Below are 27783 nucleotides of genomic sequence, written 5' to 3'. Positions count from 1 at the left end.
TTACACAAGTAACCGTCCCGATTACACTTTGGTTTTAACAAACACAATAACAACGTAAATGTTCTACGTGCAACAACAACAACAATAAATGATGACGATGAGATGGGATGTTTCACCGCAGTGGTGCGGTATACCCTACCCCATTGCACGTGGAACATTATGTCAATCTGCAAAAAATATGTACAATATACCATTCGTATGTGCACTTATAAGCTGTATACTTCGCTGTATTAAGATTTACAACGCAAGCTACGTGTGCACTATAAAGTTTAATTATCCGGAATGCTTAATTCCTTTTGTTCTTGAAAACTTGAAAAAAAAAGTAGAGTAGTAAATACTTCAAAAGTATTTTAGATACTTGAGTCTAGATTGTCGAAGAAGTTGCTCTGTTTTTGTGCGATTTTTTTCTTTTGTGTTTTTAATTTAGGCATAGGCGTTATTGGCTGCTAGTAAGAGACGCCGTTTCACAATGTTACTCAGTCATCCTTCCTCTCTTTGTATGTCAATGTCAAGCTTGAGATGTCATAAATGAGTGATGGCGTGAAATACGTAAAAGGCTCTCCTGACCTAACCTTGGTCAGTCTCCCCAACGTGTGGAATACGTAAAAGGCTCTCCTGACCTAAGCTTGGTCAGGCATCGATGAAACGGTGTTCCTCGGAAAAAAGGCGTTCGATGAAATGGCGTTCGACGAAACGGCATTCGATGAAATGGGCGGACACACAATATTGGGCACTCCGACGAGTGCCGCCTCACCACCGCCTCACCACCGCCACCTCACCGCTACTGCCGCTGCTGGAAGTGCCGTCGCCGTAGTTGAACCGTAGCGGTCCTTTATCTTTAAAACTCTGGACATCCATCGTTTACAATGCCCCAGAAAAATTTTGTGTGCCTACATGTTGTCAGTGCGTAGTTCGAAAGATACTAGACCCATAACAACAACGGCATCGACTTATCCCAGGAACTCTTCAACCTTGACCTTCTCCGCCCGTACAAAGTAACATCGGTGCCAAGGCTAGCAGCAGCTGTTTCAACTCCCGCGCCTCGTTGCAAGTGGAGAGAAACACATCAGTGGCTTTCACCGCCAAGTTGCTACCGTGCTCCAAAGAGGTCGCCGGTCCCCCGCAAACACACTGTCGCGAGCAATGGGCGGCGGCCGCGTCATCACCACGCGAGATCGCAGTGCAATACAAACTCTAGGACGACGCGCTGTTCGCTGAAGGATTGTGTGCGTAGGGCAGCCTTCGTGGGACGTCTTTCTTTCGTGACAGTAGCGCGAAGCGCCGTATAAATTATTTGCAGTGATGTGGAGTAGCGTGATACATTCCGAAATCCTCTACAACGGCCTCGACATCCTGTTCTTCGTCGCGCGCTGTTCAGCCTTGGTCACGTTACTTCTAACGGCGTGTCTTTCGGGGCTTGTTTACGTTGTGCACTTGAAGCGGTCAAAGTCTATACATTATATGGAAAAATTTCCCGGAAGGCCCGAAAAGATACCGTTGCTTCGAGTTTGGATCATTCATCGTGCACTGGCACGTCAGGCTCACCTAGTGGACTACAATCACCGTAAGTTTTTAGGTGTACGTATCATTCGCGAAAGACCCACTCCTTAACTTTTCTTAGGCGCGCATTGTACGACGATGGACATTGAAGTAATATCCCATTTAAGACCACGTCTGGCATCGACGCCGGGTGGCGAAGAAATGAATATAATTCGCTTAGTGGAGAGGATGTTATCTCCAGTTTACTTCTTTTTTATCTGTGTTTGTGAAATGAGATACTAAGAATAAGGGGCGCCATGGCATGAATGCCGCGGGGCAACATGCTTCTGAGTGTATTGACGTACAATGACGTCAGCGAGATGGATAATTACAGTTTGGCAGAAGCTCTTGCGAGTTTTTTCTCAGCAATTTTTTGGTGGAGTTCCACGATGGGTGGGGTGGGTAGTTCAAAGATAGATCAACGGCAGGAAATCTCCTTTTTTGTCCGACAACAACGACAGCATATAAATAGTGACCATGACATACAAGTGCGAGTTGCATAGGGGCAATGCAAGATAGCTCGTTGATTGTACGGCAGCAGGAAAAACGACGCAGCAAGTTACGCGTGCTGTGTTCGATTAATTGATTCAGAAGAAAAATGTGTATTGGACTATATTGGACTTAGTATTTCACAGCTTGCATAGAAAACTTAATCACTCATCGGCATTCCATGTATTTGCTTTTGTTGTTGTTACACTTGATCATTATACAGGATGCGTTTCAAAAAAAGCTGCAACATACGAATAGCGCACAGGAACCTATTAAAATCCATACACCATCTCACCAAAACGGCAATGATTAAATGAGTTGACGAAGTACTTTGCTTCACGTGGATAGTGGTAACTCATTTTCCCATGATATTCTGCTCGATGAAATGTCCTGGAACCTTCCCCCAAACCAGTGGCGTCTCAGATTTACGTGTTGTTGGATCTTGTTTCTTGTTCTTGTTTCAGTGCTCTTCCAGTTCAGCAATGGTGGCACTATGGCGTACAGAAAGGAAGGCATGCTTCGATTCTACGGCGCAACCCAACCGACGTTAGCGCTCTTCAAGGCATGCTTTGTCGAGGTACACGAACGTTTACACGAACGTACACACGAACGTACACGAACGTACACGAACGTGTTTAGTAGCCGAGCATGCGAAACTTGCACATATGTGGCTTGACATTTCAGCCCCGCTGGAGGCATTACAGTGTATTTAGATCAGCTGGACCGCTCTCAGAATGGGAAAATTACTTGACTCATAGTGAAATCGAACTCGTCAGTGCTCCTCCATACTTACAGTGCTTACTTTTGGACAACGTAGGACCTAAATAAATTACAGTCTTCTCTCTCTCTCTCTCTCTCTCAAAAAAGTGTTTGCCTTGAGGTCGTCAATTCGCGAGTATAACCTATCATACCGCCACAACGCGGCGTTTAGCGGAAACCGTCAACAGTCCTAGCGTTGTATCGTCTCCAGCAAAACACCCTAAGCGCGCGCCAAAACAAACCCACGTGGTTAGCATGCAGGACCAAAACCGGTCTTGAAGTGGAGCCAACGAGTGCGGTGTCCCCACTGGTCCCCACTCCCGTCTGTTCCCGTCGGTAGAGCGCCAGAAAAACAAGTTTCAGAGTACCGCCAACCACTTGGCTCGACTTGACTTCGCCTTGCGTGTGCCACCAGTGCCGCCATTTCCCTTCAAACGGGCATACACGCCAATTAGGCCCGCTGTGTTACCGCTCTGCGACAAAATTGCTATTTGATGTAAAATTGCATGAGATCACTTGTGCAGGTGTTAGTAGAGGGCTTCTCTATTTCATTCGTACCTCCAGCATTTTGTTTGAGTTCGAGTTTGAATGTAAAAAAAAAGGGAAGAAATTTAATTCATCACGTGACGAATTCTTCTACACCCATAAATAACCCCTAAATGGATAAACGCCACAGGAAGGACAAAGAAAAATGAAAAGATAAAAAGAGCATTTTGTATGCGACTGTCAGCCAGATGATTTTAGAATTTATACGAACCGTATCTCTGTTGTCTTCCTTTGTTGTCCTAAAATGTTCCTTGGCTCTGATCGAGCTCTGAGAAGCACACCTTTTCTAAATCTTACTACGAAACTAGCACGCCCCGGAGACCATGTATTGAATATATGGACTTCTGTGCTACAAACCAAATTGCAACAAAGATCCCAAACGCAGTGTTGCCCGCTGCACAGTGGGATGTTTGACACCAGGCATCGCGCCGCTGCAGTACACTCTTAAAAATGAACTTCACCGCATAGCAAGCTCCTAGCCAACCATCATCACGAATGATATCGTTATCTGCCCTGATTTGTTGAAAATGGGAGGCGTACGCCTTTTCTGTGACAATTATGAACAGCATAAGTGTCACAAAAAAGGCGTACACCTCCCATTTTCAACAAATCAGGCCAGATAACAATATCATTCGAGATGATGTTTGGCTAGGAGCGTGCTATGCGGTGAAGTTCATTTTTAAGAGTGTACGCCGATTTTTTCATAACAAATTAAAAATACTTAGAGCGCGTTGTAGGCCGTGTGGTTCCATGGCATTTACAAGCAACAAAGTCTCAAGTTGTGTCGCCAGTATATCTTGCTTGACCACTGCTTTACAGTGCCTTTAAATCCGTGTAGGCAGAGATGGTTTCTCAACCCCTTTGAAGCCGTTTGTTAAAGGGAGACTCCGGGACAATCCGAAACTATTAAATGACTATGTAAATAAGCTCGATACATCCTTCCGAAATGAGAAATACAGTTGGTTTGGCAATCGGGGACTCGTTAGTTGCCAAAAGAGCTGGGAAGCTCAAAATGAAACCGAAACTTCTGAAGGTTCCCTCTACTACCTCCTGTACCATGCGTGACGTCACCGGTAGTCTCGTGCGGGCGACCGGCTGTTTTTCGGGCACGTGCTTTGTAACTTCTTCGTGCCACATGGATGATCAGTCATCTGCTTCTTCGATTTCGTTCTAAAATATTCGCCAGCGGTAACAGCAAAAGCTACAGAAAGCCGTACACGAGGAATACCGGTGAGCTGAAGCACAGTGTTGCTGGACTGCTTTTCCGAGGAGGAGCGCCTAATCACTCGAAGGAAAATATTCATTTTCAACTCATCTGGGCCACTTGGGGATGTGAAATTGTGTTCACTGAAATATCATACGGTACGGATTGATGTCGCACTGTTACCTCAACATGTTTTTGGTGCGGAGTCTCCCTTTAAGGGCTTCCGACAGACTTCTTCAAGTGTGTGTGATGACTAAATTTACTGCCTACTGTTACTCATTGCTCACTGTTACTCTCCGTAGGATGTTCTGACCAGCAACACCATAATTGAGAAGAGCTCGGAGTATGACATTATAAGGCCCTGGTTGGGAACCGGACTACTCACAAGGTGCAAGCTCGTTTCCTCTTACCTCTTTAAGCACCGGTTCTTATGTTTACATCTTTTCTGTGCCTCGCTCTTTTTTCAGTGGTGGATCGAAATGGCGAACGCGACGACGGCTGCTCACTCCATCCTTTCACTTTAGAACTTTGGACGACTTCCTACCTCCCATTAACGAACAGTCAGTAACATTCGTGGAAAAGTTACGGAATGTTAATGGCGTTGTAAATATAGTGCCTCTCGTCACGCTATGCACTTTGGACATCATTTCAGGTATGTGTCTCATTCTTCTCGATAGTTTCTGTCATGCCCGTATCAAATGGTATTAACCCTTTTAGGTATTGTCCCGTTCGTGCAAGACTGGCAATTAGACTAGAAGAAACACCGACATGTGTTCACAAGAAATTCCCCTTTCGCGTCCGTTGTTTTGACGCCCTCCGCTTTATTTCTAGAGACAATTATGGGCCACAAGCTGAACGCTCAAAGCGACAAACAATCCGATTACGTACGAGCAATCCATGTGTAAGTATGTGCTATAAGAACGTAGTGTCAGCACCTTGTAACATTTACGCTTCATGCAGGGTGGGCGAGATCTTTAATATGCGCCTACAGTCTCCGCTGTACTGGGTAGAGTTCATATTCCGCGTGTCGGCCGCAGGGAGAGAATTTTACCGCAACCTAAGGATCTTGCACGACTTCACTAGAAAGGTTAGACAGCGGTTCTTTAGACCCAGGATGGATTTCGTCTTCAGTCATTTTTTTTTCTTTTTTCTTTTCAGTCAATCAGTCGTGTTCAAGTGGGAAATAATGTTTCTTTGGGCTGCACTATGAAAGAAAATGAGCACCTTGAGCTTGCTTTCTTCGACAGCGGCAGTGATCTATATGCATTTATCTGTATCTGTGCCAGCGATTTTATCCGGCGCAGATGTCGAGATGTCGGCTTTATATGTCGGCGGAGCCGTTAATGTGAAAGAAGCAGCGTCAGAGTTACCTGAGTGCACGTGACCGTTTGTGTCCTATACGTTCAGTCTTCTTGCGTATATGGACAGGCTCGGGACGAGCCTATCCAACAAGATACTGTACGCTCGTCACAGAGTCTTCTTTCTTCCTGTGCACGTCTGCCTGTGTCGTGTGCTACAAGCATCGCTTTTCTTCCTTCGCGTTTTCTAATAAAACTTCCCCGGTTTATTCAGGCGTTTCTTCCGCGACATCTTCTCGCACTTGCTTTCTCTCTCGCTCTTCTTCCTCGCTTTCCAACATATCACTGAATGGTACTCGACTAAATGGCTGTACTCGGTGAATAGTACAAATAGATTGCAGCGAGAACTTTCTTCTTCTTCCTTTTCCTTTTTTTTTTTTATCCTCTTTCACAGTGTGGCTTATCAAACATGCCTTAGTTCCAGAAGACGATACCCATCCTGCGGCCTGTTCCTTTCCTTTCCTAATTATCTAATTATCTTCGGGAAATACAGTCATTTCGCACATGCGTCTGCGCAGGTGATACACGAGAGGAAAATGGAGATCTCAAAGGAGACCATCAGCGAAGACCTGTCGGAAGAAACCGACACCAATGTGTATGGTGAACGCCCTAGGGCGAGGAGACGATTTCTCGATATTTTGCTCAGGGAACATCTCAAGGATCCACTTCATTTTACTGAGGAAGATGTGAGAGAAGAGGTTGATACGTTCATGTTTGAAGTAAGTGCCTGAAACCATTGCTCGTACAAGGTTCTAGGGTGCTTGAGTGCCCCTCTGCAAAGGGTAGAGTCACCCTTTTGCAGAAGGGTACGTTTCCAAGCCGCCATTTTAGTGCTGTCATCATACGCGTGGACTCTGTGTTCTGCTTTCTCCAACTACTCATATATTTATTGACATAATTCCTGAGTGTAGTGTGTAGCTAAGTGTTGAATGCGCAGCTTTCTCGGAAAGATGGCGGATGTCGTAGCAGACGACGCGGTTGCCCTCACCCTACAAAGAGGGCGCTAGTATTGAGGAACCCTACAAGTTTTCGGCATGAGAACGCTACCTCGTGTCCAAATTCTCGAAACGCGAATGCGACTTTTGCTCTATATGCTAATGAAGTAGTGCAATATGTAGGTACGATAATTGCTGGAGGACGCAGACATTTAATGGTCGCCATGCATTTAAGCACGCGCCACCGTTCCCTTAGGGACACGACACGACAGCGATGGGCATCAGCTGGGCCCTGTACCTGATTGGTCGTTACCCCGAAGACCAAGAGCTCATTCACGAAGAGCTGGAGAAAATATTCGGAGGGGACAAAAAACGACCAATCACTTTAGACGATGTCAAGGAGATGAAGTACCTCGAATGCTGCTTAAAGGTATGTCCATATGGGCTCTACCGATTCATGAAATGCATTGCTTCAGTTCTGCGAGACAACCCTTATGTGTATTACAGGAGTCACAGAGACTGTATCCTTCAGTGCCTTTCATCGGGAGGACATGCACTGCTGATATAGATATCGGTATGGCTGCTGCATTTCTTTGTACACTAGTAATAAGGAGAACCAGCCTATATTCGTTTGGCGACATGCTGTACGTGCCGCAGGGTAGGCTTGCGGACAATTTCGACCACTTTGGGGGCTCTTTAACGTGCCCAGGAAATCTCCGACACACTGTACTGTCTAACACAATGATTCGAACACACAATCGTGAGATCTGTATCTCAGCACGAAGACAACCGCTGAAAGCGCTGTGACTGTCATGAAGTGAACACGTTAGACACATTCCCTCCACAAAACGTTACAAGCCTCTCAATAAAAATTTCACAACATTTCGAAAAGAGCATTGCTAAAAAATTTACCATCACCGACTGTCGCGGCTATCGCATTTAAACCCGTATGACGTAATGCCCAAAGATGGAGCCAAAACGTCGTGCTTCTTTATTATCTAGAGACCCATGATACATTTTGAGGCGATATTAATGACATTAAAGTAAAACATAACTTAAGACTCAATCACCATTGACGCCAACCCTCCCATCGCATCATCAAAGGTGCATTTCTTTCTTCCTCCTCCTCTTTCGGGCTTGCCTAAACGCACACCTGCTCAGTCGCCTTCTTGCCTTTAATAAAATAAGTAACATTCTAACGACATCCTAATATCGTATACGGAATAAATCGTGCGGTCAGCATAACCACAAGTATCGTGAGTATGCTTCTGTAGCAAGCGGAAGCCTTCAAAGTCATGCACAACTATACAGACGGAGCGCGTAATCTTTAGAAGATTTAATCGATTGCAAGCCTCGTTCGTTTTAGCATAGCTCACAATGATGTGGCCGAGGACGGTATGAAAACGATCACTATCGCCATATCCAGATAATTATCTTCGGGTAATCTCCCAGTCACCGTTCGCCAGTTGCGACAGCTCTAATGGTTGCGTAGGGCACGTGGCTTTTTAATGTTCTTATTAGACTGTACGAGGTCGCCATTGCATATTCGCTGAACATGAATGCGTCGCCCCCTGAAAAACGTCTTCCTTCGAGCGTAGGCGAACCTAATGTGACACGGTATGCAGCCATATTTATCGTAATTTAGGAAGAGGAACTTAGGAATAGGAAGATATGATTCCTACACGACAATTTGACAGTGCGCGTGCAACGTCGAAGCGTCACTACAGACTAAAAAATATATATTTACAGGGGTCGTTCAACGTAGACCGATTCTTTTATTTGTTTAAACACAATGGAAAATTAGAGAACCACCAAACTATATACGTCATTCGTCTTTGTACCTTGCAGCACAAGATTATATTATAATATCAGGGTACACGACTATTCTTTGACGAGTAGTATTATGATGATAGTCTCGATGCAACAGATGCCATATTGTTTGTTTTGAATTCGGTGCCAGTTAGCAAATAGCTCTTACGTGGCCACGTTTAGTGCCACGTTTAGTAAGGCATATTACAGCTTAGCTTATCTGCGTGAAAATATATAGTTACTATTGTTAAATTTTACACTATGACGTGTTATACGCGCGACCTGTTTAACAGCCTTTAAGATTTTAAATGAGCATAAATTTTAGTCGACTACTGAGGGAGCGGCATCGACATCATGGGGTTTAATGTAATTACAAACTGACATGTGGCGCTCGACCTTCGTGGGTAATACCATTCGGGGCCCGAATGGCATTATATGACAGTACCATTTGTCTGCCCGTGTAGCGCAGGTATTAATCCCACGTTTTTCAGTTGAAAGCTTGAACTTGAGGGCCAAGAACAGAGACGATGCGACACAGGGCTGGAAACTAGAGGTTACAGAAATCGCCGGGTTTTCAGCCCTGCGTGTCGTATCATGTCTCCGTCTTTGGTCCTCAAGCGCAAGGTTCCCACTAAGATGCATCTTTACCAGCTTGCCGCCATCCTTTCAGTTTTATTCACATGTTATGCGAATACAATTATCTGCGCCGACGAGAACCTGCACTGCAAGTTTCACAGCCAAGGGCGTAATAGACGAGACGAAATCCGTCCGGCTCTTACGTCAGTGCGCGGCGTCTCAGCCAGAGAGGCGGCACGAGAGATGTCACGTGAGGCGGGGGGGGGGGGGGATATATTTATTAGACGAAAAGGAAAACAAAAAAAGAAAACGGGGGAAAGGTCAGCCAAACGAGACGTCACGTGGGGTTATTAACATAAAGGTGCCGTAGCTCTGCCTCTCCTCTGCATTCTTAAAACAGAACTTCACCACATAACACGGTGAAGGCGAACCATTGGGCAGAAGGATACCGTTATCACACCCATAATTTGTAGGAAGCGCGGGGCGAACGCCGTTTTGTGACAATTAACGTACCTGGGTAAATGTCACAAGAAGGCGTACATCCGGGGCGAGAAGTATGTCGCACGGGATGGTGGTTGGCAAGGAGAATGTTATACAGTGAGGTTCTGTTTTTTTTTAGTGTGACGTCAGAGCTCAACGCGTGCGTCTGTTTAAGGGTATCTCACCGAGTACGACACGTTCTTTTTCTTTTTTTTTCTTGAGTACTCGGGTCTGCAGTACAATTCGTGACATAAATCAGATTGTCACAACTCCTTCAATATTTTCATTCAGTATGCAATTTTATTTTACATGGTGCAAATTTTGCATGGTGCATTGTGTAAATTTCACATTGGTGAGCATCTTTGTCTGTTTGTCTGTCATCATCGTATCTGTGTGTGTGTGTGTGTGTGTTTGTCACTCATGTTGTTGTAGTTAGCCATTTTTGTTTTTCTAAGTCATCTGGAGTAGCCGGCTCTCGTAATGAGTGCCCATTTCTCCATTTCTTTTCAACTCAACTCAACTCATCGGTACAGCTGTATGTATGCTTACCGACCGCTCCTTTTGTGCGTCTAACAGCGACAACCTTCTTCGCTCTCTGTATGTCTTAGGTGGACGTACTTTGCCAAAGGGTGCTGCGATTCAAGTCTCAATATTCGGTCTCCACCGCGACGATGAGGCTTTTCCGAGACCAGAAGAATTTCAACCGTCTAGATTCTTTCCGGAGAGCAGCTGCGGCCGACACCCGTTCGCGTACGTTCCATTCTCGGCTGGACCTCGCAACTGCGTCGGTAAGAAAGTAATCGATTCTAGTAATTTAAATAATACACGTTTCGCGTAATTGAAATTTCAGTTTCTATATTTTTGATAACGTTACGTTGTTTTAAAACTCTCGTAATTAAGTCTTTCGTTATTATCGTTTCCAGGACAACGCTTTGCTCTGCTGGAAGAAAAAATTGTCGTGGCAAATGTGCTCAGAAACTTCAGGTTGGTCTCACAGCAGCAGCGAGACGAAGTGCTTCTTGTTGCTGAACTGGTACTACGACCGAAGAACGGGATTCTCGTGAAGCTTATTCCAAAGTAATCATCTAGTCAGCGTTAAATCTGCTCCCTGTGATAACATGTCATAAAAATGTGTCATAAACTGTCATAAAAATGATTTTGAGAGCGTGTGTGAGACGAAAACAGTCCCACAGAAGCACTCTATACCATTACAATTTCTTGGTCACACACAGCCGGAGGGGGGGGGGGTATATTTATTAGACCAAAGGAAAAAAAAAAAAGGGGGAGAAAAGGCTCAGCCAAACGGGACGTCGGCTTGCTATTTCGCAAAGAAAAAAGAAAAATAAATGGAAGAAGAATAAAATAAATAGTAAAGAAAAGAATTAGGAAACAAAAGATACACTAACAAACGGTTAAAGAAGGATGAAATAGATTAAAGACAAAGATGACAACGACAACAACAAAAAAGACTAACAAACGGGGAAAGGATGAGATGGAATACGGAAGAAGATGACTTTGAAAGAAAAGCATGAGGTTAATGCGTTGAGGGTGAGGGGGCACTGAAGAATGAGATTGCACGACTGCAGTTCACAGGCTGTCCATATAAGACCTGAGTCGCTCTAGAAATCCGGGTTATCTCGTATTGTGACTACGACGCGTTTAAGTTTCGAATTATATACTATCTCTGCGGACAATACGTCTCAAACACAACGAGCCACAGAACCGCCCGGATGCAGCAATGTCCCGCTAGGGGCGCCACTAAATGCTCCATGTCTGCAGTTTGAGATGTTCGTAACCTGTACAGACAGTCTATTAGCAGAAACATTGCAGAAGTCACAGAACCAAGTCTATCTCTCCACACCCGGCAGTTCTGGAACGCGTCGGTGTAACCCTTGGTTCTCGCGCCGTTTTAAGTCTAAGGTAAGGTAACGTGTGACTTCCGCAATCATCTCCTTCTTGGAGAGAAGACCCACAGCTGTGAATTTGTCTCTTCAGTCTGGAATATCCGCTGTCTTGCGTGATAAGCCAATGGGCAGTCACCTCAGAGGGGTGCCCGATTATAACCAACGCCCAGACTCTCCTGATTTCAGGGATGCTACCAGTTACGTCACATCATCATTAGCCCCTCCTGATGTAGCATATCATCCTCTCAGGTCCAAGAGGGACGAAGCGAGAAGCAAGCATCTTTCATTCTCTCTCACATCATTCTCACTCACTCGAGGCAAGGCGACATCTAATGCAAGCAAAGCGAACTAGCCAAGGCGCGCGGCGCGCTTCGTCCAGGGGCGAGCTTTTCGAATTCTTGTTGTTTCTTGTGCGTCGGAGGCGTACCCATAATTACGTCCCCGGGGGTGTCTGGCTTCGCAGAGAAGGATTGTAGATGTAAAGCGTAAGGACACAGCATGCGGTCTACTGCCATATGCTGTTATGCTCTTTGAGAATATATAGTGTAACGGCACAAAATCTTAGGGGGTGTCTCCCAGATTTGGGGCTTAGAGGGGGTTTGGAGAAATCACTGAGCTTAATTCTTTGTGCGATCCGTGTATGGAGCACGCCCCAGCTAATTATTGTTGTTTGCTTTAGTTTTGTTGTCCTTGCGTCGTGCGGTCAGTAAGAAATCGAGTAATTTTGCGGTGCGTGCCTGCGAAAGGGGCATGAACGGTGTTTCATTCAGTGCTTCTTCAGCACAGCAAAAGAGAACGCATGGATCTTATGATAGCAGGACGCTAATGATTCGTGTACCCTTATTAAAAAGTACAATTGCGAAGATCTTTTGGTCCTCTCCTAATCAAATTTGCGAAAGCCCCACCTTCCCTGTACCCCACTCCTTCCTGCTGTCCTCTCTCCATCTGCCCACATCTGCGTGCCACTCACAATGGCGTGCACTGGCGTGGCGCAACACTGAATAAAGAGAGAGAGAGAGAGAAAAGAAAGCCGAATGCATCCTGGAGCACTGTACTCGGAATACGGTGGTGAATGATGAATACAATGCTACAAGTGAAGCTGTCCGCTTTGCTGTGTATCTCACGATGTTGATGTTTATGAAGAAAATATACTCGGGAGAGTTACGATGTGTCATCGACGACGCTTCTACAACAGGACCGTTTGGCTATACAAACACCAAACGTACTGGCGTGTGCTCCGATGAATTGTCACGAGATATGACCGCAAGCAGGATGCGACACAGATTAGGAGCACTGCCACACTGTTAGAAAAAAAGGTATAAATAAGGTATAATAATGTGTTCTTATACCCCTATTTATACCTTCTGCTTCAGATATATACCTTTGGATGGTATAGAAGAGGAACAAATCTCCTATTTATACCTCCAACGCTTCTCAAGGGTATGAAAGAGGTATAAAGGAATGCTAACGTACCATATTTATACCTCACCAACACGCGTTTATATCCTGTACCAGGAATAGATCACGAGGCTATGCATTTCACGGTATAGATGAAGCTGCTATACCTTCTGTTTCTTTATACCTTTACGGCTTTTTTATACCTTTACTTCCGCAACGTGCTGTATCACATCATTAGTATTTTGTTTTTGGTGACGGTACCAGCTCAGTTAAATGGATGTTTGATTAAGAAACACAGACATTAGTACAGTACTATCTGAATCCACTTGGTTAGTTTATGGCTGTATGATATCTACATTGCCGGAATGTTGAATCTAGATGTCCTCACCCTTAGAGTTGCGTGCCAGAAGAAAACTGCTCCACACGTTGTCAAGTCGCCATCGGTACATCAGTATTTGTTGCTCTGTCAATGTCTGTCATCGTGATATATCGTGACTTGATGACTGCGCAGAGCGATCTTGCTCCTTGAAATTTTTCTTTAGTTTTTAACTCCATCTTTGCATGTATTTTTTTTTACATGGGGAGTAATGTGCACGAGCTTTGCTTTCTACTTAACAACCGTTTGCGTGTGTTTGTTCTTTGTAGTACGTGTGTGTATGTCAAAAACTTGTCTTCCCTCCAAAGGTGATATTTCTAGTTCCCTCCTCTAAAAATGTCTATGCCTATGATTTAATACCATGATGGTACTCGTGCAGACTCGAACAGGGGTATAGAGCTGTACCCCTAAAGGTATGACATATAGCCCTTTGTTGAGGACTATTTTTTTATACCTGTAAGCATGGTATAAAATAATACCTAAGAAGGGCTAAGTTATTGAGCAGGCGATCTATACCTCTAAAGGTATAGATTTTTCTCTGAGTGTGCATACAGATGAGTACGCATATCGACAACGACAGATTAAAGTGACACTTACCTGCGAAACGTGACCCCTTATAGAAACCAGAAGAGGTACTTGTGTTCAATATGCGTAGGTTCAGATTCCTTTCTTTAAAGATACAATGAACCCTCGTTAATATGACCCCCGATAATATGACAGACTCACTTGATGACCGTTTTTATTGGGAACCGTTCCGCTGCCATGTAAGTCCATCTCGTTAGTATGACAACCCGCTTATCCGACTATGACTGAGATTTTTGTCACAAGTAGGGTCAGACAGGTATTTTCTTCTCGTTATTCTGACCACGTCACATGGCCCGCAGAGTAGTCCCAAGATGTTTACACACACACCTCAGGCAGAAGGTGACACGTGTTGAAGTACGGCGCCAAGGTTTGGGATGAATCCTGATGTTGTTGACCTTGGAATTACTCATAGAGCTTTTCTGACTGCCAAAACACTGTGGTGCTTAAAACAGCAGTGACCACGAGACCAGGTCAATTGTGCTGCTGTTGTGCACCTTAGAATGGCCGGAACGAAGCGGTCTCTGAGGTCAGCGCATTGTGCGTTTCTCGTTAGTATATGACAATTCGTTTTATGACCAAAATCTGGGGGAACGGTGGTAGTCATATTAAAGAGGGTTCACTGTATATTTAAATGTCTTCTCCACGAATGTCACTTAAAATTCACCAATCCAAAGCTAAAAATCGGGTGTCATTTTCAATTAATAACTTACATGAATCAACATTAAAGAACAGGCACCCATTTTCGACAGCCGACACAACAAAAGAGTTTAAAATAACACGCTAACAAAATTATAAGAACATCGACAGGGCAATTTGTCATGAGTGCACGAACAAAAGAAAATGTGGGAGAAGCTGAATAACGTCTGGAAGGCATGCGGCTCCGTTGTTCACGGCCTTAATTTGACGGTTTTACTTTCTGATTTCACTTTTTGTGCTTGTGTTTCATCATTGAATTCCGGTGACAAAGATAGTCATGCGAGTTGCCTGAATGATTGCAACTGGACCGGCTATAATACGAGTATAACAGATACCAGCATGTCGAGGCGCAACCAATACCTTCTAGAGAGGATGCAGCCGGTTTGCTGTGCTGACGTCATATCATGCAGGTTGTATCAATACAGTATTGACATCAGATATTGTACGGTACAGTCTTTGCGTGCTATCTGGGTTACAACACAACTATATAGGTTTGAAATATGCTGCAAGCATTTATTTACGCAAAGAAGAAGGTTTAGAAACAGTATGGGCTAGTAGGATAAATATTGCGCAGACTGGGCTTCGTGCTCTTTTTTCCTTAGTCTGTTCACAAAGAGCAGCTCTACAGTGTCGCCTGCAGTCGATCACGCCCGTATCACTCACATTGGCAACCATTCTCGGCCCTTGGTCTAACCAGATCGACCATCGCCAAGCTGTTGAGTATTTCAAGATTTTTCTCGGTGTCACTGGTCTCCTCTCTACCCTATATGATGTGCCTGCGTACCTGTGTGTGTGCTTTTGGTGTGCTATGGTTTTGCCTACCGTTATGATGTATTACTGACTCCACTGACTATCGACCCTGTTTAGCATAGTTCATCATCTCATCATCAGGACACATCTCATCCTGCCCATTGTGCCTATAGAGGTAGTGGACCGCACCATATGTGGCGAATTTCCACCATTCATTATCATTAATTTATTTGTTGTTGTTGTTCACCTATTATGGGATATCATCAACTGTTGGTAAAAAGTGAACGAAGTGAACTGAACTGAACAAACAACTTTATGTTAATGATGATGATGATTTCCCCGCCAGGGGTGTACTCTACCCCATTGCTGGCGGAAATAATGAGTCACTTCATAGTTTTTTCTGATTTCATTTTACTTTCGTGTTAGCGCCGCGAAGCAACTGTGGCTATGAGCAGCGTACAGATGAGGACAGATGGAAAGAGGACAGCAGGAAGGAGTGGGGGACAGAGGGTTGGTATGCGTCCTGGGCCGACTTCAGGGGGTACTGTGCCGACATTCGTCTGGAAAGTCTTCGGAAAACCCAGGGAAAACCTCAAACAGCACAGATGGTGGTAGGATTCTAACCCACCACCTCCCCGTCAGCACGACAGCAACGAGCGTCACCTCATAGTGACGACCGAAGTCCTTCGGTGTCCAAAAAGGCCAGAAGAGCTTAGAGGGCAGAGTAACAGAGTAAGGACAGAGTAACAGAGGCTTGGAAGTAACTCGTTCTTTTTTTAAGTACCTCCGTATATGCAAGTTACATTTCAGACTGAAGACCTTCGTTATTAACTTCGTTAAATTTTTCACACGGTAACTTAACATGTAACGAGTATTTTTTGATGGGCAATTTCTCGATCTATGGTACTTAACACGGCTGTCGTCGAGGGGCAGCGGACACGTGTATATTTCTTGTTTTCACATATGCGGTTGCGCAATATTATCTTCCCTTGCCACTCATTGGGGCGGTACGCACGAACAATGGAAGCTGCATTAGGAGTCAACGGTAATGGAGTCTTTATCGGGGTACCACAGCAGTCAAATAACAAAGTTAAGGGGCCGCGACACCCCTTAGCCTTCATGAGGTTCCCGATTATTATAGGGTGCGATCCCATGCGGACATTATTAAAGGTGCTGCAAAGCAGCAGGCATACAATTTTGTATTGCTGGCTCATTTTGACAGCCTGGGGGCTTGCTCAGTACACAAACGCCACGTAGTTTTTTTTTTAGAAGATTCAGAATTAATGTTATGCTGGGCAGCCCTGTGTCTACGACCCGACACGATCTCCGCAGTTCCCGCCATGTAGGGTGGCGAACATAAACGTGTCAATAACAATGGGAGCGTACAGCGACACCTGTGGACCGCCGTCATGACCACGCCGGCTTGCCGGACGCCGTGCGTTTTTGCGTAGGTGACTCTCATGGTGATCCTGGTGACAGTTCTGTTACTCATTTCCACCGAATGTACCAATGTTCTCGCATTCTGATAAAATATATGTCAGGTACTTCTTGACTGAACAACCTTTCAAAGAAAGTGAAACCGACTACTTAGCCCATGGCTTAGCCGATAGAGGGTTGGGCACATGTAACACTGTTGTTAGACGAATAGGCGAATGTTTCCCACCAGGCGGCGCCCCGCGTCGTTTCACCACAATTTCAGTCGCGATTAAAAATATTTAGTCTTCTGTGGCACATAAAATACGCACTGTGGGTTTCTTTCGAAATAAGCTCTCAAATGCCGCTGCCAAAATTAACAGCTTGCCTGCTGCTTTACAGTCGCGAAGCGCGGCTAGGAATTGTTCAGTCTGCATGCAATATACCTTGGCGGGAAGACCTTAGTGATTTACTTGCAAAATATGCATACCTGAAACGATAAATGCAATCTCATTAGGCGATAGAAAAATATATCCAACACATCCAGTATTCCATGTGCCTTGAGTCATCTGTCTTCTGCGCGATTTTTTATCACCTATGCCTAGCTAAGAGGACTCGCTAAGATTCTGTCCTGAAGCTGGGTGCAATGTGTAACATAGTAAGGGGCATATTAACACATAACGGCATGGTAACGTAGTCCCCAGATCAAGCATGATTGGAACAACAAGGGCGGAAGGTGCACGGCCACCTTAGGGGTTGTAATGTAATTACAAAGTGATTGGTAATCTTATATAGACTTCTATAGTTCTTCTGAAAGTCTGTAATGACGATGCTTCAGATACCTAGAAATCCTGTTGTGAATTGAGCACTTTTTAGCAGTCGAATTTCGAAGATTGCTGCGCCCAGCAAAACTTGCAGACTCCCTTGATCCTCCAAGAGCGATGCGACTCGTACCAACACCACGTAGATATAGAGAGCGCCTGCTTGCTCATCGACGTGACGTAACGACTAAGAGTCAGCCAATCAGGGGGCTTAATCGCTTCATCGTCGTTACGGTCGTTACAAGCTAACGAGTGGCGGGAAATTCAAAAAAGGCGGGGGGAAATTTAAAGAGGTGGGCACGTGCACGGCGCGATACGTGAAGGCCGTGGTACACGTCACGCGCAATGTGTCACATGCCCACCTTTTTGAATTTCCCGCCACTCGTTAGCTTGTAACGACCGTAACGACGATGAAGCGATTAAGCCCCCTGATCGTTTCTTCAACGGCGGTATTGAAACGCACGGAAAAGTAAAACCGTTTGTTGCCACTAAAGAAGCAAAACATCTTAAACCGTGGATATACTCTCCCCAGTTAAATGGGCATATCCTTCGTAAGTAAGTGTAATACACATGTAAGGCCAACGTCCTCACTCGTGGACGAAGGATGGAAACACGTACACATGCTAAATGTAGCAACAAGGATCGCACTATATGGTTAGTATGCTTTGTTTACAGCTAGGAGAAACAATGGGTTTTCCCCAGATTCGCGTACCATCCCAGTATATACGTCAATATCGGGGCATTGTTTGCCTGTATAGCCTTGGTGAGGACATCGGCTTCCTTATCACGCGTTAAACGAGCCGTGCAATCGTGTTCCTCACTTGGCGGAGAAATCATTAATAAAAACATGAGGCTTGCCCTCGAAACAAAAGAATCATCTCAGTCCAAAGCGCAGCCCGGTTGGCCCGGTCGTCCAAACACTTCTGTAGGACCGATACCGATATCGCCGTCCTGATATTGTAGCTCGGCAGGGCAAGCAACACTACCGTGTCGGGTACGGAACAACTGCCAATTCACCTTGCGACGGTCAAACAAGAGCGAGGAGGACTCAAGGACAAACCCATCCTTCTCTGCTGTGAATCTTTCGTAAACCATGACAGATGTTTCGGCCAAATGGACGAGAAGCAATTTTCAGCACATTTTGATGAATCGCATCACTTCTAGCACGGTGTAGTTTCACTTGAGTGCAAAATTGGAGTACCTTGCTAAGCATATGTGAATACGCATCGTGCCACACGCGCCGTGAGGTGTACCCCGAGTTTGGTGCTTACTCAGCTGCAATCATGGCGTCCTGGACGGTTAGTGAAGAACTGGCTGAACGGCTCAGTGATGGACGTTGGTTTGTGATACTCGTAGTGAAATTAGCGGCGTTCGCTGTTCTATCATGCGTACTTCTTCTCTTCGGGCTACTGGGCACTGCATGGTGGAAGCGGAGGAGAACGTTGACATACATGCTACAATTTCCTGGAAGGAGAGAAACCGTGCCTTTCTTAAACCTTTGGCTCATGCACAGGATATGTTCGCAAATACCTCCCAAGAACCATTACACAGCACGTAAGTTGCAACGCGGCTTAACTGTTGTGTAATTCTATCATTTCTTGTGTTTCAAACCAAACTGAATATTGTAATATAGCGCTCTCATTTTAAATGTTAGTACCCGTCACATGTCCTTAAGAGTGACCGACACTTTTCTCTTTTTTCGTAAATAACATAATAAGAGCTTGGCGCAGTGCGCAGAGTCGCCACTCTGTTCCTTGCGCACGCAAAGGCGATAGCGTACGATGCATTAAAACTCACTAGTAAGGTAGTCATTCTCACGAAGAGTAACCAATAACAGAGACGAGGAGTAACCAGTACACGGCTCTGGTGGTCTCTGGACATCTTTCTGCATTGCGTGGAAAATTTCACTGCACTGGCAAGGTTCTCAGTCAGCTCGAGATGCACGAACAGAAACCACAACTTCGCCACTCTTTCACGTATTAGACACCTCTAGCGGTTAACTAAAAGACTTAAAGGAAGACGGTGTGGGTGCATGTGCGAGAGTGTGAGTGTCTGTGAGAGAAGTCTAACCTACACCCGTGTTCAACCTAGAACGGCATGAAATGTAGTTCGTCAACTACAGAGTTAATCCACCAAAGAAATTTCACTGCAGTCCCACCAGGGTTCTTGTAGTTTTGGTGTCGACACACGGCTTGTCGCGACGTAGAATGATGTGGCTAATTGTTGCAGCCAATTGGAACGGGTGCAGGGCCGGGCTTGAGCGTGCCGTTCTTGGGATGACCACAGCTCTATAACTGTCACGCTACGTTCCCCACGTGCCAATATCACGTTGTCAGGTCAATCCTATTCACGATGCCCTTTCTTTTCTAGATTTCTTTAATACTATCTGCGGACTTCACTTCATTTTCCGACCCTATGGGATGCATGCCTTTTACATTGGATCAGCACCATATATCGCATTGTACAAAGCGGAACATATCGAGGTAAGCTTGCACATCGCACTGTTCAGTTAGCATTTGCAATCGGTACTCTGTTTTCGTTTATAATGAAACTTTTTATGCAGGAATTGTTAGCGAGTACTACACTACTAAGCAAAGGAAGCCAGTATGATCTCATCCATTCCTGGCTTGGAACGGGTCTTCTTACGAGGTACGTTGCTTCAATTGCAAGATGGCAGTTGAAGAAAAGGCGCCAGCAGTGGGATTCGAACCTACATCCTCTGCTTGAGGCTTGTGTTGTGTTTGTCCTTTTATATGTTTAATTGCCTCATCCGCTACAACAATACGTTCCTTCTTCACATTAGACCAGAGCCAGATTGGAGATATTGCACTTTTATTTTGTAATGGTCCACCATTACTCATCACAAAATTTTGTAAAATAACGCATTGCATTACTGATTTGTTTTACACGTGAAATGCATTACTAATGCCATTACTTCCAACAAGTGACAGCACTACTTTAGCATTACATTTTCGAGAAGTCTCTAAATCAGAGCTGCGTGGTGTTGAAGCATGTAATTCAAAGGGGTACGATTAGTCTTATTTCGTTACATATCACTACTGCTAGTATTTAGAGTTACTGCAAGGTCACTACGTACGAATGACTTCGTATAGAGGGAGAACAGTATAGCATCTGAAAGAACAACAATGGAGATAGGATTACAAAGTAGGAGGTGCTGGTGTGCGAAGACCCCACTTGGACTCTGTTCTCGTACTTGACGAACTGATTGTGAACAAGGGTTGCTTGGGAAAACCAGCTTGGGGATCTTCCTTGGCTGTACTAGGTGCTGTTCGTATAACTGCTATCTTTAGACGATGCCTGGTCTCTTTCAACCGAAGCAACGGATAATGTCATTACACATTGCCTGGCCAAAATGTAATGGCATACATTACTCGTTACTGCTCTAGAGACGCCACCGTTACGCTCCAAGACGCTCCAAGTCTGCGTCACCGAGATCTATTGAACTGGACTGAATACCTTGCACGCCGTGCCTGCGTTACTTTGATTTCCCTTCTGCGTTACTTTGGTTTCTCCTTCTGCGTGTGTCGGCTGCCTGGTTATGCCACATCACCCCATCTGAACTCGTAGTTAATTACTCTTATTAACAGTACTCGTACACGTCATTCAGCACAGGACAGAAGTGGAAATCACGAAGGAGACTGCTTACTCCGGGATTCCATTTTCGCATATTAGAAGACTTCGTACCATATCTGAACAAACACTCTATGATTCTGGCGGACGTTCTCGATAAGCACGGGCACGATGTTGCGGACTACGACGTTGTACCAAAAATTGCCAGATGCACGCTGGATATTATATGCGGTGAGTGTTTTGTGAGTGGTAACTGTTCTTCTTAAGTTCTTCTCCTTTTTTCTCTCTCTCTCAAGTGAAACACTTCTCTCGTTTCCTCGCAGTTAACCCACGGTTTATGATGTATCACGGCAATAGTTTTCATAACCTTCGGGCGTAAAGGTTTTGTCCTGTGGCACACACGACACACACTTATGGTGTCGGTTTCACACCATACAGAAGGAACGCGTTTTGAAATTGTATGTGTTACACAAAAAGCACCGTTTCAAACGATATGTTCAGCGTTCCATTTCAAACACTGATGCGTGTTTCGCAAACATCTTTTCCGAACTGATATTACACATTTTAGCTGACCCTGTGGAATAAAAAGAGCATTTATTTACGAGGACAGCCTTTCTAACGCTGATTGGATGTAAAAAATAATCTGTTTAGAATTGGCTACACAGGATACGCCAACCACCTCTAAAGTATTTTCCTAGAGGTACTCATTTGTGGTGCATTGCACAGGAAGGAGTCTTTTGAAATTAAAAAGGAAAAGAAAAAAAAAACTGTGGAAATGTGAACGTTGGTGAAATGCTGGTTTCACACAAGCATCAATGGGTCCCGCTTTAGGATGATGGCACGACGTTTAATAGTTTAGAACGCATAATCCGTAACACACAGTCATGTCACGATATGCCTTCCAGCCATAAGCCTTGTGTATACACAGAAGATGCTATTGTTCTTGTACGACGACGACTGAAAATCTTTTTGTGTATGTTATATTCGATTTGTGTTTCGTTTATAGAGACTGTCATGGGAACATCTGTAAACGCTCAGTCTCACAAAGAAAACTCCTACGTGGATGCAGTTCACAGGCACGTATAACTCCGTGACATGTAGAGGGCAATCGATCGATCAATCAATCAATCACGTTTGTACTCATTTTCTTTGTGAATCCTGTATGTCTTCTCATGAATGGCTGCCGTGGGACCTGCTTACTGGTCTCTTTTAATTACAGGCTTGGTGAAATATTTGTGCATCGGCTCATGTCCCCGTTGCTTCGCAACGATTTCCTATTTGCGCTAACCTCGTCGGGGAAAGAGTATTGCCGTTGTCTGCGTATTTTGCACTCATTCACAAGAAAGGTAATTTATTTGATTTTGCAGTGTTCAATTCCAGTAAGTATTTGTCATAACAAAATGCGTTGCCGAGCTTGTCATTTTTCCTACAGTTTTCTCCCAATTCATTATTTCTCCCTGCAGGTTATAGCGGAACGAAAGAGTGAACTTCTAAAAGAGGGCGTTAAATGCGAAATCAGCTCACCTGATGTTGATGATTTGGTGCATTCAAGTAGTAGCAAGAAGAAGCCATTTCTGGACCTGCTGCTTGCGGAACATCTAAAGGACAGTACAAGCATGCCAGAGGAAGATATCAGGGAAGAAGTGGATACCTTCATGTTCGAGGTACCGGGTCAGTTGTGCTGTGACGGCTGAGTTTTCCGCAGAAAGCGTTACGCAGCTTTTCTTTCTCTTACTTTTCTTTCATGCCAACAGGGCCATGACACAACAGCCATGGGTATCAGCTGGGCATTGTACATGATCGGACACCATCCTGAGGTTCAGAAGCAAATTCATATCGAATTGGACTCTATATTTAGTAACGATCGAGATAGGTACGTCAGCACTGACGACCTGAAGAAAATGACGTACCTCGAGTGTGCCCTGAAGGTATGTGTCAACCTCTTGTACGCTTGTAAAAACGTCGGTAAGATTAATAAAATTTTACACAGGTTCACCTAGCGTGAGAGAAATAACTATAATCGAAGTGCGAAGACGTTGCACTAGCGGCATCCTCAACTAAACCACCGAGTACCAGACGCAAGAGTATATCGCCATCCGAACCGCATGGAGAGAAGTTACTACTAGTATACAAAAACCACTAATTCCACTTGAATTCCACGCAGCACTGCGACTTTGTCTCTCACGGCCGAATTGCGCATGCCGTATGGTAGAAGATATCCTGCATTCAGTTGCCGGCTTCACACTTGTAGAGCCATACTCTTGACATGATTGTTAATTCAAATCTAATCGTGTATTCTGCATGCGCAGATTTCGTCAACTAATTCACCAGATAACCAAAACACCATTGCGATAACTTTTCCTTCTGTCTTGACAGGAATCCCAGCGATTATACCCTTCCGTGCCCTTCATAGCAAGACGATGCACTGAGCCACTGAAAATCGGTAAGGTTGATGAGAAAGTGAATGTTCGTCATAAGGCATTACGGTCGTTGTGATGTACTGCTTGTAACACATTCGTCTGTAATGTCGGGCTCATGACAGAACGATCAGTTATTGGTAGTGTCGCTCAAGGGGAGGCCACCTGACAGTATAGGGGCAGTACAGGTTTTCAACAGACAGACGACGGCCAAGTACTTCTGCCGATTGGTGGCGCCGTATGGCGGACGGGACCACACGGTCCATCGCTCGAAATCCAATTTGATTCTCGTGCGCCACCGCCGATAAGGAGCTGTTCTGCCACGAGCTGGAGTTCTGAGACAAGTGTGTCGCAAGCAGTGCTACTAGTCAGCCAGATTACTATGCTTACACATCTCTTCAGATGGCCGCACGGTACCTCTAGGCACCACGATCCAAATCGCAGTCATATTCCTGCACAAGGACCCGAAAGTGTTTCCTAAGCCAGAGGAGTATCGACCGGAACGATTTTTCCCGGAAAACTCCAGAGGCCGTCACCCATATGCGTACATTCCTTTCTCCGCTGGTCCAAGGAACTGCGTGGGTAAGTCTTGTTTCTTCCACGCTGTTTTAGCCATACGGACTCAAGCGTGGTTAGCGTGGATAAGCCCTAATACACACCACACCGGTGGCAGACGCTGCAGGGATGACCTTCACGTCTTCTACTGGAGGATCACTCTGTTTACCACTCAACCAGTACTCCTTCTGGGCTTCTGTGTCTTAATCACGGCAGTCAGTTATCACTGATAACACGTTTCCGTGTAAACACTGAACTTTATGCCGGCTAACTATCACTCAGTTTCGAGCCCGTCGTCCTTGCCGAATCAATGGTGCTTCCATTCTCAGTTACTTTCACTGGAGCGTCACGGGGTGGAGACTTTTCTACGGGACAAGTTAGCTCCCGTAGACAAATCTGCCGACAAATCCTGCTCTGCTCACAAATCTAGAGACGTCTGTGATTGGCTGAGGTGGGTGCATGACGCTTCCCACGGTGACGGTTCTTCGTACGGTGATCATGGTGCGAAAACACTTGTTGTAGACGATGTACTTAGCAGAAACGTTAATATTCGCCTTTACAAAATATGTGAATCGGCTTCCCCGACCGTACCCTGTGATGTCGGCACGGGACGCTTATCTCCTCCGAGCAGCACGTCGGCAGGCTACTCGGAAATAGCACACCAACACCACCACTGTATGCACTGTTGTGAGCTTCTCTCTGTCCTGCACGTATTCATCACATGTTCGTACCATGAAAGTCATCGCCAGCATCATTTCAGAGAGTTTTTAGACAACTTCACCCAGCGCTGTTGCCCGGTGATGAGGGTGTCATCCCTTATAGCAGATTCCTTAATTTCCTGAAAGACACCGGGATGGTCAATCTCTTCTAATTTTACGCAGCTGTTTTATGCATTTGTAAATGTTTTACTAGACATCAATATAATTTTAACTGATCACATCCCCATCACTGCCCATGCATAATGTTAACTAGTCACAGTATCACTATGCAGTATGCAGTGTTTTGGCGCACTATGACTTTAGTTGTCCGTGCGCCACAAAAACCCGAATCAGCGCCGCGCCGCCATCTTCTCGTATGCCCCACTCCGAACAACAATCCTCACAGTATGCTGCGTAAAAAATAGCAGCAAAGCCATAGAAGACGTCGTTGCTGCTATTTTGCATCCGACAACTGTTGCGCCTCGTTCCCGAGATTTCGTCGTCATCCGCAGAAATAAGACTGTGAAAAATTTCATAAAATGAAATTGCGTCGGCCGGGAATCGAACCCGGGCCACCCGCGTGGCAGGCGAGTATTCTACCACTGAACCACCGACGCCTGGTATTTCAATCTTTTAACGACTTGGGTACAGGTGAGGAGGCACTGCTCATGTGGAGTTTGCCGTAATTTTGTGATCGAAAGGACAGAAGGCGATTTGAGGGGAGAAAAGGATTGATTCAGCTTCAGACTTCGTGGAGATACCGGGCACTTCTGACGCACAAGCCTTGTGGCATGCACGAGAATGCGAAGGGAAGCGCAGAACTCGCGATGAGCCAACTTGTCGTGCAGCCCATGCCGCAAACATGAGTGTGCGACGTCAGGGTCCCACCGTGCGAAGCTGAGGCAAAACAACAACATATCCTCGAAGACCCTGCAGCGTGTGCCGTCGAAGCGGAGCCATAGAAGCATCAGAGGCAAGCGAAAGCGGAAGGAGCCACGAAGGACTTCACTAAGGCAAAACCCATTTGGGTACAGTCACTCGGTCTGCGATCGCTTGTGGTTCAGGAACGACCTCACCGTTGACGTGTCATGCACTGCTTCGAGTGGAATTACCAACTGCCGACCTAACCACAGTGCCAACATTCACCCACAACAGCTGTCGCCGAAATTCGCAATAGGAGCACAACCAAGGGACCTGAGTACCGGGGTAGCGGGGTGGGGAGGAGAACAACTTGGGTACAAGAAAAAAGAATAGTAGCGGTAAAATTCGCGTTACATAACCGTGACCCTCCTGAGTGTGTTTGCATTCTTCTATTTTTTACGCAAGTATGAACACACACTATAACTATCCCGCCTTGCTCCACTTGCACAATATGCTGATATGCTGTGTCTGTTGCATATGGAACGTAATTTTGTTTTTAACAGGTCAGAAGTTCGCCATGATGGAAGAAAAGATAGTGGTAGCGAATATTTTACGTCGATACAGAGCTATCTCCATCGACCCAAGGGATAGGATGGTCCTTGTGCCGGAGATGGTTCTCAGAGCCAAGAACGGGATTAACGTTAAATTCGTACGCAGGTAAGAAACGTTCATACAGGAGTTTACACCATCATTCAGATCACCTCATATCACGAGCAACTGATGCGAAAGGTATGAGGACGTTGTCAGCTCTTGTTGTCTTCCGACCATAAGGGCGCAAGTAGCTAATAGTTTGAACACTATTAACAGCAACTTTATTTGACGTTGCTTTATTTGACCTGTTGACCTTGCGTTTCCTTGACATCCGGTGTCTTACAGTGGTTAGTGTTGTTTGCTATGCAGAGGTGTTCGAGTAACACTAAATGTGAACCTAATTCCTGGTTAGCGATTCATTCACCCACATGTTCTTAGTATCTCCACTTATCAATCTACAATAACCAATTGCCCGACATGAATCATAATTGAAATCAATTGATTCTTAATTTTCGAAATTATAGGTAATCAGCGATATACACTGGCCCAGTCCTTGGAGCCATAGAGTTGTGAACCTGGACTGTTCACACCATTCTTACCACCAGCACCACCACCACCTGGTCTGAAGGAGCCTAGAGTGACGTGTATCAGTTGTTGTCGCGACCCATATCCACGTTACTGTATGTTCCTGCAACACTAGTTAAAGGACCGAACGCACTACTTGAAACTCTGATGTGCTCCATGCGCAACGTTTACTTCCACGCAAGGTATTTAGTTTTCCAAGACGCTCGACGACTTCTGTACACTCACACGAAGGCACACTGAATGCACCAGCTCTCGGTCTGATGTCCAGCAGCTAGTCCCGTACTATTTCTGAACCTGTGCCATAATATCGCGGATAAATCGCTGACAGTTGTGATTATCGTGTTATATTGGTTACGAAGAACGCAGGATTATCGATCATCTACTCAACACTATTAATGCAAGATCAATCAAGTTCGCGACATACCTTTACGCTTGGTCACGTGACTGTTCGTGATCTAAAATAAACCGCGACCTCGAATTCAGTAGGCCGTATATAACTATAGCCGCAGAACCTTGTTTATCCCAGTCTTCTACTGTTACTACAACAGATACCGTCAGTTATTTTCTGTGTTATGATATTCGCGTTACGTACATCTGTGCAGCGCAACCGATGGTACCGAAGTTGTTCACCTTTGCCATATCCTTTACCATGCTGTGCCCCAGGTGCCTCTAAGGCTTCATTTTGAATAATCATCTAAGGATGTCCTACTCCTGAATCGCCGAAATAAAAGCGTACTCACACGAACACCTTCATGAATGACAGCGAGATCTAGATCACCTACATATATCTTGTAATGCTACACCGTATCACTTGAAAGCAACCACAACTACTGGGGCAGTCACCAGA

At 45.2% G+C, this 27783-nt stretch overlaps 1 non-coding gene and 1 pseudogene across 1 annotated transcript; one reads left to right on the top strand and one right to left on the bottom strand.

Annotated features, from left to right (window-relative positions):
* Window positions 1-1096: 1096 nt before the first annotated feature.
* On the top strand, window positions 1097-27681 carry LOC135369471 (uncharacterized; annotated as a pseudogene).
* On the bottom strand, window positions 25446-25516 carry Trnag-gcc (transfer RNA glycine (anticodon GCC)). The gene has a single exon. It is a non-coding gene; the product is annotated as a tRNA-Gly (tRNA).
* Window positions 27682-27783: the final 102 nt, after the last annotated feature.

The sequence above is a fragment of the Ornithodoros turicata genome, chromosome 9, assembly GCF_037126465.1.
Source record: "Ornithodoros turicata isolate Travis chromosome 9, ASM3712646v1, whole genome shotgun sequence".
Lineage (NCBI taxonomy): Eukaryota > Metazoa > Arthropoda > Arachnida > Ixodida > Argasidae > Ornithodoros > Ornithodoros turicata.
The sequence above is the reverse complement of the archived record's forward strand: the minus strand, read 5'-3'. Positions and strand labels throughout refer to the sequence as shown.